Source organism: Corvus kubaryi, unplaced genomic scaffold (genome assembly GCF_017639235.1).
Source record: "Corvus kubaryi isolate FWS band 111438036 unplaced genomic scaffold, C.kubaryi_AGA036_p1.0 37392, whole genome shotgun sequence".
NCBI lineage: Eukaryota > Metazoa > Chordata > Aves > Passeriformes > Corvidae > Corvus > Corvus kubaryi.
In genome coordinates, this window is record NW_024581131.1 from 6904467 (window position 1) to 6926922 (window position 22456).

The 22456-nt window shown below is 40.8% G+C and overlaps 1 protein-coding gene across 4 annotated transcripts in view; it reads right to left on the reverse strand.

The window, feature by feature from the left end:
• The window catches only part of TSPAN4 (tetraspanin 4), a 431876-nt gene that overhangs the window by 261843 nt on the left and 147577 nt on the right, over nucleotides 1-22456 (reverse strand). For all 4 annotated transcript variants that reach the window (XM_042038860.1, XM_042038859.1, XM_042038856.1 and 1 more), the window contains one exon: nucleotides 12738-12818. The gene's annotated coding sequence lies outside the window, so the exon portion shown is untranslated. Of the gene's footprint in view, nucleotides 1-12737; nucleotides 12819-22456 lie in introns of those variants that run through there.

Here is a 22456-nt window from a genome sequence, read left to right on the forward strand (position 1 = left end):
GATTTGCAAGGAAACCTAATGCAACACGTCATTAAAAATTAGCAAATGGTTTTCTTGCTAGCAAATTAGGTAGAACAGCAGAATACTTGCTCCCCACAGTCCCAGTTTGTGAGGTATTTCATATTGGGGAGGGTCTCAACTGGCTCAGCCATGTTCAAATTCAGGCTTTACCAGGCTTCCTGGAGACATTTACTGCAAAGCATCTTTGTACTTGCTGCACTCTTCACAGCACTAGGAGATGCTGGAGATCTTCTCACTTGGAAAGCAATTCTTCTAAATTGGAAAGAAGGCACAACACCTTCCCATCATGCTGTCATATTGGATTTTGAACTCTATTTGACACTAGATTGTGTCAAAAAGGAAATAAAAATAAAAACGCAAATTGACAGCTTCTGCAAAGCTTGGGAACTTTGTTTGAACTCAATTAATCTGGTTTAGAAACTATTCTCTAACACCATCTGACAGGCAGCAAGGAACAGAGGTTCTCAAAAGGAAAACTGGCTGCTGCAAAACTTGGCCTTTGCTCCTCTTTCCTTGAGGCACAAAAGAGAGTGAAAAAATAAAAAAGGAAATAACACATCCAGGAACCGTTAGTGGTATGAGGGACCACCGTAATCAAGGATTCTAAGAAATGAACACTGTGTTTCCACAGTCTGCTGATCTATAGGAATAGATACGTACATACACACATGATAAATACAAATACATTATGAAGAGAGTAAGCTCTCTCACACAAATTTCTGCTCAATGTTTGCTTGACTACAAGTAAGGCTGTAAAGTATCTTAACATTTTTCCAGATGTGATATCAAACTGGTTAAAAAACTGGTTTTGTCACAATGAGCTCTGTCACAGATTTCCTACAGAACAAGGAGGCGGAGAGAATGCTTGGACGTCTCTCTGTTCACAAGGACTGATCTCAGGAATGTGTTTTTCTGTATCCTTGTTCTACTAAATGTATTTCTGCTAACGTGCATCTAATGATGTGCCCCAAAGATTTTAAAGAAGGTGGTTCAGCAGGAGGTGGCAGCTCCATGGGCTGTTCTCCATGGATTACACATTACCTTTGCTGATTTCCTTGTCCACGTGCACTAGGTGAAAGGAGACAGACTACACCCTCCTCTACATGCTGTATCCTCTCTAGCCCAGACAGCATTAAGAGAGCTCTCCCATGCAGGGCTTATCACTTCCTAGCAGGGATAGCTGAAATTAAAGACTCCCTGATAAACAATCTGGTCATTCTTTTCTCTCTTTCCCAATAAGATCTACTGCCCTCCTTAGGCTTTGCTGGCATGCTGCTTCATGTTCACCTTAGCAATAAATACTCCTAAAATTACAGAGATTTCCCATTGTGATCGGACAATAAACATTATTAGTTACTTGTCTGCCAAGGCAAGGGGCAGAGAAGCACTGACCAACCAGTGCATGTTAATGTCTGTGAGGACATTGCCATTTAAGTCCAAGGGCTTGCCAGATCTACATCAAGGGACATGGCTAACATCTGTCATGAGAATCTCTCTTTTTCTATCCCTTCACATTTGTAACAGAACTAAATAACAGCAAAATTACTCACTTAGCAAGACCTTGTTACTCAGACACTTTGGAGAACACTCTTTATACCTATGGAAAGCTTCCTAACATGCTTGCAGACTCTTTTCTATATTTAGGTTTGAATATTGCAACTTCTGCAGGAATACTACCAAAAAAAGAGGTCAGTAACTGTTAAACAGAATTTCATTTGCTGTCATTTATCATATCAGGCTGCTTTTCAAAAAGCAATATGAAATCAAGCTTGTTGAAATTCATCCATATGACAAATGCCTATTTCCTGTCTCTGCTTCAATTTTATAGTGACATGTCTGCCCTTATTAGATTTAGTACCTGCTCAAGTCAAAAGAAAAAAATTCAAAATGGCAACGAATATCTAAGTCTGTGCCACAGACATGTCCAGAAATCCTAACTAAACGGCTGCCTAAACTCCAAAACCCAGGACAATCCAAGTATCTTCCACTTGCACACTATGAAAATTTTTTAAAATACTGTAAAGCTCTCCTAAGTCCTTCAGAAAGTTTCTACTACACTATAAAGCAATAAATAAAATTATTTAGCAAAATTAACAAAAAAAAAATTTTCAAGACTCTAGAAGCATTATTCAGTTGATATGAAGGAATTGCATAGATTTGACCTCAAACAAAATTTCAAACAGCTCTGTAAAAAGAGAAAGACATGATGAGACTGAGCCTGTAAACAGACTTTGCATCTTCCAAAACCATTACAAACAGCATCAACACACTTTCAGAAAAGGTAAGCTTAAATTATTAAATTAACAGGAGTGTAATATGCACTTGGACTATGAAAAGGACTTCCAGAATGCCAAATTTCTGTGATCATTCCACAGGCATTACTAGTTTATAACTTCATGATATGGAATAGATGATTCACTCTTAGTCTACCTTCAGTGTCCTCATACTGATAACTCTTAAGACCATTATCAGATGAGAGCAGCTTTCATAATTATGATAGTCAGCATGAAGAGCATGGGGGTGGTGGGTAAGTTAAACTTTAGCTACATTTTACCAGTCATATCAGGAGCTGGTATAAAATTGCAGCACTCTATTAAGGCTGTAGTTCCCATAATTATTTTTACTCACTGCACATCTGATTTAAGAGGGCTAACTCTCCCTCCCAGCTCTGATCTCCTCACAGCAGAGTCCACTTCCACCTTACTTAAGGTGATTCACTTACTCTTAATGCCATGCTCTAAACTAGAGCTGTGAAATCATGCTGATAAAATAATGTAAACATAAATAAATGAAACTTAATGAAGCTACGGTAACTTCCACCAGTTTGGAATCTGACCCTCTGTTGCTCATGAACTGTAACTACTTCTAGATTTTGCAAACGTATTTGTGTTTCTGTCATTTGTGCCTGAACACTGACTGCAGGGAGGCAGCGACATTGAAACAGACCATCACATGCATCAGCTGCTCACAGGGTGCAAAGTGTTGGGGTTATTTTGGTCAGTGCTATAGTCTAATATATGTATCACACTTCCCCCTTAGCATGAATGAAAGGTGAGGGTGAGCTCATGTTTGCAGATGGTTTTAAACATACTGGAAATAGCTGAGCTATCACACCAAATTTCTGTGAAGCTTCATCCAAACAGTAATGAAACTGTAAGGTCCACAGAGGTGAACAGCATTTATTTTTTTCAGTTTTAAATATTGCTACTCTGCCCTCAGCCTTGGTTGCAGCACAGTTGAGGCCTGCACTCCTTGTTTGGGAACCTTGGAGGGAGCCGCTCTGGGGCTTTTTGGGGGGCTGAGACTCTACCATTTGGCCTCCAGCTGAGCTGCAGCATCAATCCTGGAGTGACAGCAGAGCTCACGCATTCAGCAGTTCGTGCCTTTAGACGAGCACAAATAATTCACAGGCCAGTGGGTGACTATGACAGATGGCAGCCTCTGAGTGATGAAGGCCAAGTTCTCTGCTGAAGTGAACAGGGACAGCATGGCAGGAAAGCCAGGCAAGCAGGGAGCCCAACCCATCCAAAGTCAGAGAGCAATTCCTGTATATTAACAACTACTCATTTTCATTTCATCAGAACCTTATAGCCTCTCCCTGTTTCCACTCCCTTTACTTCTAATTTTCTCTCCTTCAGTACTCTTCCCTTGCCTTTTTCCACTCTTTTCCATTAGACACTTTGCCATTAGACACATCTCATCCCCTCATGTATCACTTCAGGGGATGCACTGACCTTCTCCTCTCATTTTCTGAGCCAAATATCCTTGTCTGACTTAAGAGATGTTTCCACATTTAAAATCTACAGTTATGAAAGAGATGGTGGCAAAGGGTGGGAGGTTTGTGGAGTCAGCACACAGATACACAGTGCAGGGTTTCAATCTGTGGTAACGCATTTTTAGATGGAGCATCGAGAAGACTGTTTGCTTCTGCTAGTTTAAATAAAATAAAATGAAATGAAATGAAATAAAAGGCCACAATTCTGAATCTGACTCGTTACTGGGCACAGCCTCTGAGCTACTTTAAGCAAGCAGTGAGGTACAGAAGCAATACCAGCTGTAATCACTGTAGGTCCTAATATGCTTAGCAATTAATCAAAGTAGTTATTTTAGAACACTTTCAAGTGGTTTCAAGAGTTCAATTTCTATATAGATACTCTTGCCTCAGAACAAATGTCCTCATAGGGGATTATATCTATATAATTAATTTAAAGAAGCTTATTTTAGGAAAAGTCCAGGAATAGACAGATCTTAGGATCTGGCTGATCACACAGTGAAAACTTGACAATCAAATTCACTTTCCCTACAGCTTTGTTCATTTTGTTTCAACTTCATTTCAAGTCTTTACTGGCTACTTAGGTCGCTTCCACTACAGCCTGTGATCTTACAAAAGAAACCAGGAAAGGAAAAGTACCCACTGCATTGAGGAGAAACAGGGATAGGGATAGGCAGGGCTATAGAGTACAGCATTTCCACCTCTAGCAATCAGCCATAAAAATTTGTGGGTTGAAACCAGGGGGAGATCTCTCATTACACCAGGCAAGGAGCTAATGCACAAAGCTGTGACACAGTGCTACTCAACACCAAGCAAGCAGAAGACAGGTGTGCTCCAGGATAATATTATTTTAATCTCTCTTTTTTCCAAGTTGACCAGCCAACAATACTATGAGCTCGACTGAAGGAGACAGGTTTGAAGTTTGTTTCAAACCTCTTTATATAGATGAGAGTCTTTGAATTGAAAAGACAGTGGATCACGACTTTCGTGTGGCTCCTATCCCTCATTGTGAGACTACACCCAGCAGCCAAAAAATAAAAAAGAGAGGTTCTGCCTCCTTACTACCTTGTTCCCTCTTCTCTGTGCCTGGTGAAGTCCTGGTCAAACTGAGGGGGAGAAGAGCTCATCTGCTATTGTAACAGAAGGAAAACATCACATCTCATGCTTACAAAGCCCTATTACTTTGAACACCACTGAGAAATTCAAACTGCCAATAACTGCCATTTTCTTTGAAAGAAGATGGGCTTCTTAGTGAAGAAAGGAAGAATTAGTTACACTGCTAATCATCTTGCATGACTTGTTTTTCCACCTGACTTGTTTCCACCACAGAGTGTGCTTTGTGCAAACTTCTCTGTTCAGAGCACAGGGCTTTTTTTCCTTCCCTTTTCCTGAACTCCAGGAAAGGCTCCCCACCATCCCAATGTCCTCAGGTTACACTGGCAGAGCTCCAGATGGCAAACAAACGCTGATTCTAAGCATTCTCTCTCGGCCCCTTTGCTACACATCCATTTGTGTGGAATTCAGCAGAAAAAAACCAACAGTGGTAACACTGACACTGTGGCACAATTCACCACAGAAGACACATAAGATGTGTAAAAAGCAGAGGTAAGAGAATTTTTTCTGAAACAGATGTTCTGTGTACTGCAATCCCACCTGGTAACACATGCAATGCTTGAAAACCCCTCATGTCAGAAATACAAGCATTTTCCAAATGTATTATACCCACTAGCATCACCTTTATGACCTTTTTCCTTGAGGGTCTCCAAGGAGTTTAAAGATCAGCTTGTATCTGCACAAATACATAGAGCAAAGCCAGCTCGGACCCAAGTGCTCCTTTTAGTACTCTCCACATTGTATCTTTGCAGCCAAATATTTTCCAAAGAGCCCTTTACTCAAATTTTCAGAGGAGCTCTGATGCACCACTTACGCAGCTGAAGAGGGCAAGAGCGGTTACAAATGTGCTCGGAGCTCTGCTGCTCTCGAGATGACACCAAAGGTCAAACTTTTTCAGTACCAAAGGGACATGCAGCATCCTAAGCACCTGGAAAACAGAGCCACACATCTAAAAAATCAGGAACTGAGTTGGTAACTTTTGCCTCATTCTTCTGTAGCCATTAAACACACCCTAAATCCGAAAGCAAATATTCAGTATTATCTCTGACCACATGAAGTTGTTCCTGTATTTAGTCACTTTACCCACTCTGAGCCAATCTTGTCACCATTGCTTTCAGAAGCCTGATTTTATCTTTTTATCACTGCTGCTACAAGACAGCTTGAGTGCAACAAACATGTCTGTAGTGAAATCAGCTGACCCAGAAAAAAAGTGCTAACACCAGTCTAGATTAAAAAACAAGTACAAGTAGATGTTCTCTCTGACTGCAGGCAGTCCATGCTAAAATGCTGGAGCAATACAGGCACTGTAAAGGAAGACTGGAATCAAGGTCCCCTGATTCTGCCCTTATGCCAGTTTGCTAAGCTTTCCTAAATTTTCCACAGGTTTAAGCATGTGAGTGACCTACTTAAAACAATGTAATTAAAATAAGCAAGAGTGTAATTATCTTTGCTATAAGAAGGTCTAAAGTTTTCTATTATTTTTTACCCCAAAAGGAAAAGCTTTCTTAGATGTTGTATTGTTAAGACAAAGCTATTTATTTTTGCAGGCTTTAGTTTTAGACTCCTTTTTAAAACGTGGATATTCATTCACTGACACAAAACTTGCTTAATAATAAATCCCTGCTCTACTTATTTGTTTCATTTACCTTACAGTTTTCTCTAGTATGAGGAAAGCTTCTTCATGAAAGGACAGATTTTTAATGTGCCAAGCCCAGGATCTACCAGACTCGAAAAACATGTGTAGCAGCACATGTCTTCATCTAGGCTTTTATTAATCAGATGCTTTTTATCTTCTCTGACTCGAAATGGTAGTGCAAAGTAAAATAGTGCTGTCACACACAGGAAACTGCAAATCCATCTCCACTGGTTTTCTCTGTTTATCAGACTCCGAGCTTTCTCCTAGCCTCTCAATAAACCCCTCCTACTCACAGTGCCTCCCAAAGATCATAATAAAATCAAATATTTGTCTTGCATTCCCAAATGGAGAGTGTGTGTGCACACATGAAGGTGGAATCAGGAAATTATGAAGCAGAGAGGACTCGACACCAGAACGGCCATACAAAATCACCCAAAGCCATTAAATTTACAAGCTTTCAGCTGATGTCAAGCATGTCTGGACTAGGTGAGGAAGAAACAAGTTCAATTAAAAAGATGACCATATGAAATGGTTCTAATTCCTCCAGGTAAAAGGGGTTTTTATTAACATACTAATTACCATTATAGTTCACATTACGGACAGTATACATCCAGCAGCAACACCAGTGAATATTTGAAACTACATCTGTCCTACTGTTCACAGCTGGGTCTGCTCTGGGAGCAGGAACCCCAACTTTACTCCAGCCCCACTCCCTTCCTGCAGTGTTTGTTCACACTGATTGCAGACACTGGGATCTTGTCAGTGCCAGAATTTTCCCATTTGAGAGGTAAGGTGTGCAGGGCTTAAAACTGCTTTGTAGGATTGAAGAATAAGCAGCTTACCACAGAGGGTCTGGGATACTGTTTGTAGTCAAATCCAAGCTCTTGAGCACAAGGCCAGAATTCTCTTTTACTGCAGAGCTGACAATCCAGTCTGTGAGTTCGTATTTCATAGTAAAAAAGTAATGAAAGGAGCTCCCATATTTCCTGGTTAACATTTCAGCCTTCTAAAGGGTAATAAAACAATATCTCCCTACAACAACAGATAAGTCAGACAAATAAAATGTCAAACTACTTTAGAAATAAGCTAGTCAAGATAATAGAATGAATCTCTCGAGTAGCCATTAATAGCATTTGGCAAAGATGATTCCAGAGGACATATGATATCTAATACAAAAGGGTGTGCTATTTTTGTATCTCCCCTTTAAAATTAATTGAGTGCTGACAAAAAGATACCTGCTTAATATCTAAAACCTTCCCCACATCCATAGGAGGAATGATACCACTAACAGTTCTATGAAAAAACCGAAGCAGAGGCTGCATGGTCAGCCAGAGGGAGCCCTGTGCTGAGACTCAAGGCCAGGGATCCTTATCCCAGTTCTCCTGCCAGCCAAGTGACCGTGGGGGCAAACTTCTTTCCCTGACACGTATCTGCAGTGTGAAGTTATCACATACTTCACGAAACATTGAGATTTATCAGCACAAAGCATGCTGCAAGAGCTCTGTGTTTTTATTACCACCAAATTCCCTAGCTGCACAACTAACATAAAGGGAATAAAAACTCCATCTCAACCAAATAAGCAGCTAAACTGTGAGTAAAACAGCAATATGGGATACGGACATATTCATTTGCTTGCATTGCTTCCTGCAAAACAAAGATGACAGTAAGAGCCCATATTAACAATTACTCAGCATCACAAAACAAGAATATATAAGCTAGACCTAACTTTTCCTATTGTGCTTTCTGAATGACTTGCCATTATCACTGTAATACAGCATGAAAAATACTGCACTCTTCAGCCTCTATTTTTTGACTAACCAGGTGCTTTGGGCATTTCTGTCTATCCCCATTCATAATTACAAGTTGTTATTCCCATTTTCCATGTGACTTGCAGACAATTAAACCTATTTGAAAGAAAAAAACTTGTTTTTCCTTCATAGAAATGACTTATTTTCAAAAATAAAGCAGACCTGTTAGGTTAAAAAGCTAATTCCGACCTTTCCTTCTGCCTAGTTTTGATTAAGTTTCCTCCTTTTCCAGTGACTCTTACAAGAGTCGGAGAAATTCACCATCTCTCCTAAGGCAAGCGGAAACTTAGGAGAAGCTTGCAGTATGATAATGAAATCTCTTGCAGCAAGTCTTCAATAATACCAGTTATCCTCAGGGTACCCAGCCCTCTGAGCTGGAAGACAGATGGGGAATAGAATGAAGCCCCCATAATCCAGGAGGAAATGTTCAGCAACCTAGACATACACGTGTATAGGCCCTGATAGGATCCACCCAAGGGCACCGAGGGAGCTGGTGGAATAGTTTTCCAAGCCACTTCCAATTATTTGTCGGCTGTCCTGGTGAACCAGGGAGGTCCCAGCTGACTGAAGTCAGCAATTATAATGCCCATCTACAGGAAGGGTTGGAAGGAGGATCCCAGGAACTACAGACCTGTCCTGACCTTGCTGCCAGGGAAGGTCACAGAGCAGATTGTCTTGAGTGCCAGCATGTGGCACATACTGGACAACCAGGAGATCAGGCCCAGCCAGGATGGGTTTGGGAAAGGCATCTGCTGCTTGACCAACCTGATCTCCTTCTATGAGCTGCTTAGTGGATGATGGAAAGGCGGTGCATGTGTGTACGTGGACTTTAGTAAAGCCTTTGACAGCGTTTCCCAGAGCATTATCCTGGAGAAGCTGGCTGCTCATGGCTTTGTGTGGGTGTACTACTCACTGGGTAAAAAACTGACTGGATAGCTGGGCCCAGAGCTGGTAAGTGGTAGGTAACAAGTGACAGGATGAGAGGAAATGGCCTCAAGTTGCACCAGGACAGGTTTAGACTGGATATTAGGAAACATTTCTTCACTTAAAGGGTGGTCAGACATTGGAACAGGCTGCCCAGGGAAGTGGTGCAATCACCACCCCTGGAAGTCTCAAAAAATGTGTGAATGAGGCACCCCAAGTGACATGGTTTAGTGGTGAACGTGGTGGTGCCAGGTTAATGGTCGACTCAATGATCATAGAGGTCTTTTCCAGCCTTAACAATTCAACGATTCTAAGTCCTGGGGGATGCACTAAACAAAGCACCAGCTCATGGGCTGAGGAGGACATTTTTGAGGACTGTCTGGCACAATGCAGTTTTCCCCTAGGTTGAGAAACTCTTGGTTTGCAAATCTTTTCCCTGGTCTCAGCTTCCTGGTCCTTTGTGTTCACAATTTGGGCTAAAAATCAGCGTTTCACCTTCAGGACTTCTGTTGCCATTTATAGCTGGCAAAGGGCTTCTCAGAGTGAGATTTTTTCACTTCTTATTGATTACTGCTGTCAGAGGAGCCTGTAGGTTTTCTCCATCCTGTCAGCCCTAAGGTGTTTAGTATGGCAAACCAGCCTCCCTGTCAGCAGTGAGGCAAGAAGCAGGAAGAGCTAAAGAAAAACAAACACTGGTGGGGAAAGTGAAGCATTATTCCTCTCCACAACAACTCCACTCCTAACATCAGGCATGCAGGTAGAAAGCCTTTTTATGGCAGAAAGATCCTTTTAAATCCCTCAGAATCTACAACCTGACAGCTTCTGGTCTAGACTCCTTGTCTGTGTGCAAGCACTGCTCTGACACAGGCAGACTTTTCCGCCTCTTTGTGTCAGCGAAAGGAACACGATAGTGTGCCATTTTTCCAGAAGGTCATGTCCTTGTCTGTACAGCACAAGTGACTATTCTGGTTAAATCTCACCTCCCAGTGACAGCACACTTGAGATAACAATTCACACTGCCTGATTTCCATGGTGAAACACTACCTGGGAGACTCACACTTCTTTTGTATGAAGTACAAACACTTACTACACGCATAATCAAACATATTCACTGTCAGCCCAAACAGATGCCCCCAGCACTCATTCACCACACTTGCCCAAAAGGCTCTACACCATAAAAAAAGCACTTGTCCTTAGTCTGTAAAGACCACCTTAAAGGCTCAACAGAAGAAATTTCTGCAGAGAAACAGATTTTGCTTGATTGGTTTTTTTCCTGCACACTTTATACAGCAGTGCTGTGCATAATGCTGTTAAGGATGAGCGAGTAAACATGGCCTTAAGAGCTCTATCCTCCAAATCATACAGTCATCCTGTGTGAATATTTACAGTAACAAAGAAAACAAAGAAGCCTCCCACTCTTCTTCAAACCTTGCCTGGAAGCTCTGCTGAGTTAAATACATAATAATACAAAACCAACAAAATCACTAACAATGCAAAAAATTGGGTCAGTCCAACTGCTGAAGGTTTAGGTTTGCTGCATCTCCTTGGCCTAAACCTGTAACTCAGTTTGAGAGCTGAAAGCAAAGTTGTTCAAGTTTTGACACAGTAATTCAGTAAATAAAACAAAAAACCCTAGTTCAATTAAAGACTCTATTAGTGGGTAAATTATGGCCACACTACAGACAACTACACTACCTGCTCCATTTAATTGCAAAACCTACATGGACTATTAGAATAGCCCTTTTGAGGGGACTGTGTAACAACAGGTACTTTAGTTTTCACAGACAAAATGAAGGGCGAAAAAGTAACAAAAAGCATTATTTTCTAGCATAAATCACTGAGATTTTGTTCATTCAATTTGATTGACACAGGGTAAGGTTAACTAAATAGAAGAGATCTTAATTCCACTTGTAACTAACATGAAAGACATAGATTCAAAGAACATCAAAACTAAAGAAAATACATTAAAAAAAAACCAAGGGAAAAAATCCTACACAACCAAAACAAAGAAACAAACAAACCCCAAACACTACAAAACCAAAGCAGTCTGAGACCTAGGAGCAGGAGGAGAAGGATTACTGAAAATCAAGCCATGTAAAAATTTCAGACACCACCCTTCTAGGGTGTGAGATTAACCAAGCCCAAAGTTGATACCAGTTAACATCAGAGGACTTCAGTTCCACTTCACACTATGGACCTTGGTCAAATCCTCAGTTTACATGTGCTGCAGAAATCCACAGACCTACATGGACTTAAATAATCACCTGCAATTCCCAGTGAAAAGGGACACCATGCAGTGGTGATTGTTTCTCTGAGTGTCTTCAGTAGCTTGACAACAGTCAGTACTTTCTGTTTGCTATCACCTGTATTTTCTTTTAAACTGCAAGCCAGAAATTATTTTTCTTTCTAGATTTCTGACAAAATCTGACTTTCCTCAGCTTGGGACTGGTCACTCTGTCACCTATAACTGTTTAAAGGAAGCCAAAATAGGAAGTATTTAAATAAAATAAAGGGGGAAGACTGAGCCTCTATCGAAAAGCTTCACCACTTCAGATATATCCACCTGGAAGTTATTACAGGGTTTTATTTCTAGCTTTAGTCTTCCAGAAGATTCAGAAATATTTTTCCCTACAGGGCTTTAGAAGGGACTGAACATAAACACCAATGCATCATCATCTTCCTTTCTGCCCACTTCAGGAGCTTCACTCTCTGAGATTATCCCAAATATATCTCAGTCTCTCAGCCATTTGTTGCTGGGTGATCAACCAGATAGGTACAGAAGCACTGCCAGGTGGTGCAGCACCTCTTTTTTTAATCTGTTTATCTGTACTTTCCTTTCCATAGTGTGTTCTTCTACACCTTCACTGTTTTTGTAACACAATTGAAAGGACTGGACCAGTTTCTTTCCCCTATTTAAAATACATAGGCTGTGCAAAAAATATGCAAGTTAGGGGGAAAGACTGAAGATTGACAGATTTCATGCATGACTTTGGTACGTAAGTTTTTATTTATTATCTTTAATTGTTTTTTCTTTAACAGTGAATTCTCATATCAGCATTTGTCATAAATCAAAAAAAATGTGATCTGAGTAGGAAAGAATACAGTTGTGCTCAGTATTCAGGTAAACAACAGTCACATCATATGAAGTTAGTTTGCCAGTAAGAAAAAACAGAGGATCCTGGGCTAATAATTCAATTCCCACTTCAGTCCCTTCATGCAAGGGGTTCAGTACAATGTCTTTCCAGGGGACCACACCCCAGTGGAAACAAGGAAACAGAATCCACATCAGCAGTAAGCAACATCTCTTGGTACCAGTCTGATCCATTTTATTAATTGTACTGCTTTCTGCAGATTGTCATTTCTACTCTCTAAAAAGCCATTCACTGAGGCCCACAGGTGAAATGCAATTATCCACTCAGAATGTTATTTCAAAACAATAAATCAATCACAACTACTCACGTACCTGATGGAGGAATGGGAGCTCAGAGCACCTGATGTGATCCCAGCTGACAAGGTGGCCTCTCTGCAACCAGCAAACTGGGACCTGCAAAACAAGAGCCCGTGGGTCAGAAGTTACATGTCTTTTACAAAATACAAGGAAAACAACTCTTAACTGTGCCTTTGGAAGGACAAAAGAGACCCCCCCCCCCCTCATTAACTATGCTAAAACCACTGGACTGAAACCTAACAGAGAAAAACCTGGCAAGGTGTGAGTTTTCATTAGTGTGACTGTAAAGGGATGGTGAAACCCACAGCTTGGCTCATGAAGCTGTCAGAATGACAACACCCACCGATGGCAGCAGGAGCAGAGCAAGGGGGAGACATCACATTCTTGAGCTGGTGGGATCATGTTCTTCACTCTCAATGGGATTTAAGCTCCTTTCTCCCATGGGCACTTGTGAACATCCCACACAGCATGTTTCCACTTAGGCCCATATTCAAGCACTTCATTAGAACAGGGCAGCATTATCAGCTTCTTTGCATAATCTGAATGCCATTAAACACTGGATCAGATATGAGCACTTCATCCCATTGAACACTGGATCAGATATGAGCATTTCATGGACTTGAGACTCAAAAAAGACATATACAGAAATCCTACACATCCAGAATATATAATGTATAAATCCAATTCTGGGGAGGCGGGAAGTTTTGAAAAACAGAAATACAAGAGCCTTAGAAGAAAAATTAAAAATCAGCTTTCTAAAATCAAAATGTTTTCATAAAACACAGAGCATTAGAATCTCTTTATGACATAATATTTTGGATTTTAAGAAAGTTATACTTCTGAACTTTTTGTATAACCACAAAAGCTAATTTTTCATTTATAGTCTTAAAAGAATGCTGAGCTCTCCACAAAATCTCATGCACACAGAAATTGAAAAGGTTTTATTAAACTTAGGAAACTAAACTTAAAAAAAAAAAAAAACCTAAAAAACCCCTATCAGCAGAACAGCAAAAGGTGTAATTAGTGGCACCACACTGTACAAAAGAATGAAGTAACTGCACATAGCACTGGACAAGACAAGGCAGATGGAAAATTAAACCTCCATCCTAGGTCAGGTCATTACCCACATGATGCCCTGTATTAAAACTTAACTTCACAGAATCTCAGGCTGGTTGAAGTTGGCAGGGAGCCCTGGAGGACATCTGATCCAACTGTCTGGTTCACACAGAGGCACTCAGAGCCAGTTGCCCAGAATTGTATCAGACAGCTTTTAAAGATCTCCAACCACAAGGCTGCACAACCTCTCTGGGCAGCCTGTGCCAGCACTCAGTCACCCTCACAGCAAGAGTATTTTCCTGATATTCAGACAGAACTTCCTCTGTTTCAGTCTGTGCTTCTGTTCCTGTCACTGGGCACCACTGAAAAGAGCCTCCCTCCAATCTTCTTTGTACCCTCCCTTCAGCTATTTGTATGTATTGATAAGATTCCCCCTGAGTCTTCTCCTCTAGAAGTTGAATAGTCCCAGCTCCTTCCTCTCAGCCCTTCTCAATTACTCATCTTTGTGGCACTTCACTTCCATCATGATAAGACTCACATACAAATGTACACTGCTTCTCAACTGCACATGAAATCTTGTCAGAGCCCACAGGACACTTGTGCAGATATTAGATCCCTTCCTAATGCAAAGTGCCTGGGAATCAACACTCCAACAGCTTGCTACCAGCAGCAAAAAAGTGACATGGTGACACTTTCCTTGCTCCAGGAGCCCCGAGAACTGGAGAAGAAATGATGTGCAATGGCTCTACTCAAGTTTCTCACCCCCCATCACCCCAATTATGGACTAGTCGAAAGGCTTTGAAGGGAAGGCTTTTAAGGGAAGAATGTTTTAAGCAGAATAACAAGTGTTTTTATGCAATGACTTCCATAGTTATTAAGGCAGAATTAGTATACTTGGGAGTGACAGAAACCATCAGCAATGGACAATTAAGAGTACAGATTAATCCTCAAAGACAAGGTACTTAAAGACCTAATAGCCTGACTGAAACCAGTGAGATCAGAGAGAGATTTAACTCTTTCAAAGGGCCTACAAGGCCTTTAATGCTTATTTTCCCAGTAGGCTTTCCCTGCCTTCGGTTCAAAGTCATCCAAAGGGTCAGCTTCAAACACCTGTTTCAAATAAAGAGGATGACAGTGGAGAATTCAACCAGACAGACTCCACAGGAACAAACACAGATGTTCAACACTCCTGTCTGCTACTTCATGAGTTAAAAAAAAAAAAAAAACAACCAAACCTGCATTATCTAATTACTGAATAAATGAAATAGATTAATTAGGTTGGACAGTCAGAAGAAATAAGGCCATTCCTTCCCATTTAAGCACACACTCAGTACAGGAGACGCACCGAGAAGGGAAAAAATATCTATTGCAGAAATTAAACATTTCAAGTACAGCACTAGAAGATCTTTCAGGAAATAAGTGATTCTATATGGGGAAGGAAACTATGAACTACTGATTGCATCAGTGTGTCCTTACCCACTTCTGAACACTTCTGCTGCCTAGAACAGCATTACTGCGTCAGGCATGGAGCCTGAAGTGCCACGCAAGGTACAAAATCTGCTCCCCCTCATAATATCTTTTATCCAAATTGCATCTATAGCACAGAAACAGATTATTCACAACTGGGAAAATTCATCCAAACTCTGTTTCCCAGCAGCTTTTAAGAGAGAGGACTATAGAAGGGAAGCATGAATGGAGATCGTCTAGGGAGAATGCTGTGTAGTAAAAAGGACCTCACTGGGACAAATGTGTCTTTATTTTTGTTTCCAGTTTATTAGAACAAACAGAATCCCATATTTGTTCCAGTTTCAAATGGCAAAAGCAACAAAACCAGCAAAAATTTGAGTAAAATTAAAGGTGGAGGAATCTTTTCTATAATATTTCTGCTTTGTTTCCAAGCCAAGAAAGTGCTTGTATGTCTTCTGTATCCCTTGATCTAGTTGGATTTATAATCTTAGAGAGAGAATTTGATTGACCTAGTGAACTCTCTTTAAAGATCACCACTACTTTAACTCCTTTGCTGTAAATCCTTCCGCATTTTAGCACAGAGATCTACATATAAAGGTAAAACTGACCAGGCACATAGCCCAGAAATAAATTCTGAACTTTTGCCTGAAGCAGAGGAGAAGCTCTATTGTCCACCTAATGAAACATATCTATAGGAAACATTACTAAAATCTAAAATTTAATTATAAAATTAAATTAAATCAATAGACTCTAAATAATTATTAAAATCTAAAATAGATTTCTTCCCTTTTCCCTTCCCTTCTGTTTTATTTTTCTTTTTGTTTTATGAATTTATTTTCTCACATCTGCCAGAAAACTAGATAATAAGCAATGTCAGCATCCATTTTGTTGAAAATTTCTAAAACCATACTGACCCCATCAAAATATTGACTGCAGAGTTCTTCTTTTAACTTTTCCATTTAACTTTCAAATGATAAAAAATTTGAGGTCTCTTTGTTGTCATAATGCAGAAGCTCTGCTAGCCCAAGACTGCGGCTGTTGATTGTTCACTGAGGTTAACTCACATTATTGCAGAGAACAAGCTCAAGGCCAGTGCAACTTCAGGCTTACTTGACATCAATCACACTGTGACTTTTCAAACTCCTGCTACAGAAGCTCCCTTTAACAAAAAATTAAGCTTCTTTGCCTGTGATTATGTATTCAGCCTAACTAGTCCCAGTTAAAGCAAGAGGGATGTAAGGTCAAAAAAATGTTTCTGTCACCTTCCTTGCTTGGTGTTTGTTTAAATTCTGCCTGTCCTGGAAGGAGGAAAGTGCTGTTAATGTTTTGATAGATTAAATGAGAGTTTGTATTCAATAGCACTGCATTCAATACTTTCTTTAATCAAGTAAAATAATATCCTAGGAATATATATAGTGGATTTTTTGCATGAAAGTTTCAATAGCATTCTTAAAAATGCATACCCAGTGCTGACACTGAAACATATCCAATCATCTTAGAATCATAAATAATTACTTTTAAAGCCTCGTACAAAGGCAAATTCCTTGCTCTTCTGCAGCCACTCCAATTGTTGTAGGGAGCTCAGTTTCCAGGGGGAAGAAAAGAAGTATCACAAATGCAAACCAGAAATCTGACGGGCAGTAGCATTATGGCCAAGATTAAACAGACTAGATTAAATAAATTATATTTTCATCATGCCCTAAGTGCAAATAACAGGGCACTCTGTGTCCTGAGAGGGGAGACATCTCTAGCTCAAGACCTCCCTGCCTTGGTACACAAGGTTCAGCCCTGGCTGAAATTCGGGATTAAGAGTAGGCCTGAGTCAGCTGATGGGACTCCAGGACTCCAGGCAACTGAAAGGAGTGGGGAAGTCTCCAAATGCAGATTAGAAAACACCTGAACACCAGCCACGTGAGCCACAGTCCTTGCCCCTGCAGCTGGAGAGAAGCTCTAATGAGCATAACCTTCACAGGTAGGTCTCACCTGAGAGTGTGTTTTTAAGCAAGGAGGATCACATCACACACACAGACACATCTGACGCAGCAGCCAGACAGTCATTACCTCTTCATCTCCCCTGATGTGTGAGACACCTTACCAAAAGAAGGCTTGTCAGAAAACTTTTTTTTTAATACTGGCACACTGAAGGCTCTATTTCACTAGGACCCAAAATCAGTACATTTACCAGCTCTTTCTGAAACATTTCCTTTCAGCATTATTAATTGGATTGTTTTCATCTCAAGGGAGAAATGACTGGCAAAATGCTTTACCACCAATAAAGAATCACTAATTCTGACATTTATGTGGAAAAAGTGACTATCAAAAGAGTCATTCTGGCATAAGAATTTGATGGCTCATAAACAACACACCACCCCACCCCTGCCATGTCCGTGGAAGAGCCCTGATGGTGCTGTCTGCTGCCTTAAGACAGCATCATCTATAATGCCTACTACCAAAAGGCAGCTTAAAGCCTGGGGTATCAAAAGTCAATTGAATCTGGAATTTCTCAATGTATGCCATCCTGTAGCTGATTTTTGCCTTCTCTATATATCCTCATCTCACTATTTGCAAAGATCCTCAGGGACCACATTTCTCTGCTCTGCATCTCCTGAAGCACCAGAGCAGAAAGAGAAAAGGACTGAATTTTCTTTCTTTCTTTCCCTTGACAGAAATACCTCTGCTCCTGACAGGCTGCATGGTAGCAGAATGCTGCAATCTACTATTTGATAAGAAAAGGCAGAAATGATGAGCTCCACAGCCTCCCAAATCCAACACAGACATCTAAATATGTTATCCCTTGCACTGCATATTAGCTTGGCACAGAAATTTTTTGTGTCAATGCTGTATACAGATTATTCACAAGTAAATAAGATTACAGCCAAGGCTGGGAAAGCTCATTCCCCAAATAATAAATTCCAGCAGCTCAAACAGAGATCACTACCATGGGGAATAGGACAGTACTGATTGACAAGAAGTCACCCAGCTTCACCCTCGAGCAACTCATGTAGCTGAGGTATTCCAGAGAATAAATCCATCTGATCTTCTCATATTTCCTCATCAGATATAATTTAGTAACAAGTATGCCTAAACTGTCCAGAAGCCAGCATAGTCCTGAGGAAAACAAAACCTTACATCAGGCTTCTGAAGGCTGCAGGACCAGATACAGAAACAAACCTGCAAGGAAGTGAGGATATCATTCCCATCCTCAGAGACCCAGCAGACTTCAGAAAAATGACAAGGGCCTTTTGCAATATATTTCAACTTCAACACATGAAATCAGAAAGATTGTAAAATGTCAAGGCAATTCAATCTTTTGCTTTTGCTTACAAAGAGCAAGCCATTTATCTAAAGCACACTTGAGGGGCTTTGATCTTATCTGATTCTTAGAAGACATTTAAAATAGCAGGACAAGGAAGGTGAATTCTGTGCTCCAGGATATGACTTCAGACCTCTGAGAACAGGGACAGTTATACAGGTGAGAACAAGGAGGAAATTAGTGTAGGATCACGCCTGCCCTTCTCCCTAGCTTCCACTGACAAACAAACTATTGTGGTTCATCCCTAACCACAGCAGCAGCAAGGACAAAATTACCAGGAATTCACTGACTGTCAGTCCCACAATAGCCTGCACTGCTGCTGGCAGCAGGAGTTTTCAGGGAATTCCTCAGCTACGCAGCACTGAAATGGAAGAGTTGTGATGCTTTCTGCTTGTACCTGGGGACACCTTTCTGGTTGGGCTCTGCTCAGCAAGATTGGTGATCAAGACTTCATCCTGTCCCAGCTATGCCTGCTTCAGGTGGGCTTTCTTTGCTCTGGGACTAGACAGAAGCATTTAAAACACAGAAAATTTCAACCTATGGTTGAACACACATTTTTCACTGCTGTACAGCACCATGCCAGAGATGAACACGTTCTTTCCTGTGAAGACACACAACACTCACAATCACTGAGGTAAATTCAAGTAAAGAAGGTTTTGTCATTTGCCTGGCTTTCATAAAGTTTTTTCCAGTTTCGGGCTGGAATTTCAGGTGTTTAAAAAAAAAAAAAAAAAAAGAGGGAAAAAAAATCCCTGCCAAGAACAACCAAAGCTCTGGTAAGTGAGATATTCATCTCAGGAATAACTCCTTTATTTGCTATGGAGCTGCAATGAAGCTCAAGCTCTTGGGCCTTGCCTTGTTCTCACAAACTTGTGCCTGGCCCTCTACCTTCACTGACCCGAACTCAACATTCCAGCCTGATCTTAGACCTGCCTCATCTCCAAGCTCTGGATCACTGCCCTTTGGGCCATGGACACTGCTGGGCCACTTCAGGCAATGACACAACCTTGTCAGTATATTCAAGTTTTCTAAGCCTTAAAAGCTCCTTGAGGGAGAGGGGAAAAGAAAAAAAGCCTCCTCCATCCCAGCTCTAACTATAAGCTGTCATACAACCTTAGACAAGTACAAAAAGCTTTCAGCACATGTCTAACATGCAGCCATGCATACTGCAAGATGATCCCTTTTCATTCGAGCTGTTCTGTGGCAGTATTTTCCAATGCTTTCTTCTTTGCCACAAAGTAAATCATTGAAAATTCTGCAACAAACCCACAGCAGTTAAATTGCCCACTTACCTTTCTCTATTATCTAATTTGCATTAATTACATTCAGCTTAATTGAAGCAATTATTTAGTTAGTACAAACTGGTGGTCATGAACGTACTCCTGTTGAAACGTTTTGGGTTGCACACAGACCAATTACCTGCTGAATTGCACAGCACCTGATTCAAAGTTGATTCAAAGTTGAACAGAAAACCCTCTAGATGGTATACGGCTTTTGTTTTCAAAAAGCTGTGATGCCAGAGGAATGAAACTAAGAGGGTTGACAAATACAGCTTTGAAACACCTACCCTTCCATTAAATGAGTTTAACTTATTTAGAAATCAATAAATTATTCCCCATCTCTCCCACCAACAATAATATGTGACTGCTACTAATATGTGCATTGTAAGGGACAGGATGAGAACCTCACTTCACTGAGAGCTGAGTGCTCATGCATATACAGCACTTTAATAAGTAAACAACTAGATGGCATACACAAAAGACAGGTGGAAGAAGGCTGGCCTACATGTCTTTCTTGAACTTAAGACACATCAGGTACTTGCCTAAGGATGCTTCACTGAAGTTAATGAATTTTGTTTGGGAATTATCTTAATTAATGCCTCTAAATATACTTTCCTCCCACTTTATAAAGACAACTATGCCTGGGAAGTTTATGGAGACAGACAATTTAAAAACACCCCCTTGAAAAACAGCTACCTCATGTGAAGGACAGAGACAACAATGAAGAGCTGAGACTTTATCTGGCTGGAATTCAGATTGCCAGGAAAAAGAATGGCCACTCTTAGGGACTGCACAGGACTGCTCAAAAAAAATGTAAAAATGTACTTCAAATGTGAAGGTCCTCATGGAAAGGTCAAGATATTTATCAAAATCCTCTGCTGACCTCCAAAGAATTTATACCCAGATCACAAGACACAGCCTTAACCTATTTACGAGCAGAACAAATCCACATGTGATGCTGATGGTCCTACCACCCTCCCACAAGGATGGATCATAGCACACAACATGCAGAGCTGCTACAGGCCTCCCGAGTGACTTGAGAAATCAATGGCAAATATACCTAGACCTCATTTTTAAGAGGGCTGCAAGTCAGCTGAGGATGAAGTGAGAAGGGACTGACAAAGTTTAAAAGACCAATTCATGCTTCTTGCTCTGCAAAGCAGCTGCTCACACCTCACGGGTAACTTTTCCTTAGCACTGAGTGTTCGCTCTCTGGCAGCACTTGGTCATTTTTCACCACACACCAAAGTCCCAGCCCAATACCAAAGGGCTGCCTCTCCTTCCTTTTCTCCTCTTCCCCTTAATTGAAAGGATTTCCAGGAATTAGCAGGCCTCCACATGTTTGTTTTAAACAGCAGCTTCTTTACATTCCCACTAAAAATACAGAAATCTATGAAGCCTAAGCGCCATTCTGCACAGAGGGTGCTGAAAAATTAAAATCCTTTTCTTCATTGGAATGAGCCCAAAATATTGTCATGCCAACTGTGGTTCTAAAGATGCAGGCAAGATAAGTTAAACAACAATCTACTGGAGCATAACACTTTAACAACCCCCAGATAATTGACTAACAAATCACTGACAATCAGAGAAATGAAGGCCAGAATAAGGAAATTTCTTCTCACTTCCTATCACCTTCACCAGCACATCTTCTAATGATCCCAGCATTTCATTTTACGTGATGCTAAAAAAAGGGAAGGCAGGCAATTCAAAATTTATGAGGAGCCAAGGGAACCTACTGAGTGCCACCTTTCCTGTTTCATTCCTCATGCCACTGGCATAAACTGGGTTCACAGTCTCCCTCACTTAACAGCCCTATGTATCTTGCATTCATCTGTCTCCCTGTCTGCTAGTTTTTAATACCATTTACCAACATTAATTTCTTCTCAGCTGCCTTTCTCCCTCCAGGGTTCTCTGTACAGCCCTAAGGGAACTCAGGAAAATACATTTTCTACCATTTATTCCCAGGTCCTCAGGGCAAGGCACTACACTCATCCTTCCTCAGGCTGAAGAGGACCAGGTGGGACACTTTCCACAACAGGCTAAAAAGGCTGCTGTACAAACTTGGATGCTTACAGAAGTGACTTGCTGGTACCACCAGAGGCTCAGGAGCACAAAATGAAAGGGTAGTCAAAGCCAAGTTTTTTTTCTGTACAGGAGAGCTGTACACAGGAATGAGACCAGAAGAGTTGGGGTTTAAGATATAATGACAGTATAGAAATGCAAAAGTGCTTTTTCCTGGCAGGTATTTGTTTCTCATTTCCTGGATTTTCTGTATATGTTCTACAGCATTTAAATCTAGCTGCTGGAGCCTCAAAAGCACAAAGGTACCTAATACAATATTCCAACCAAGTTCCTGTAAGAAATGCCTCAAAGCCATTCGACTGAAGGAAGAAGCAGAAACATTTACCATCAGGTGGCCTTCTCAGCTACAAAAATTTGCATCACAAGCGTCAGCACTCTAGTGCTACTTGCAAAAGCTAAGTCTGCCAGAGCTGAAAATAATATTCAGTAGCAATAAAAACTACTGGCTGTGGCTCGTAGTGAAGGAAAACTTTTTGGATAACAATTTCAAACAATTTCAAAAGGGTTGAGATACCAATTTCTGTATGGAACCAGTC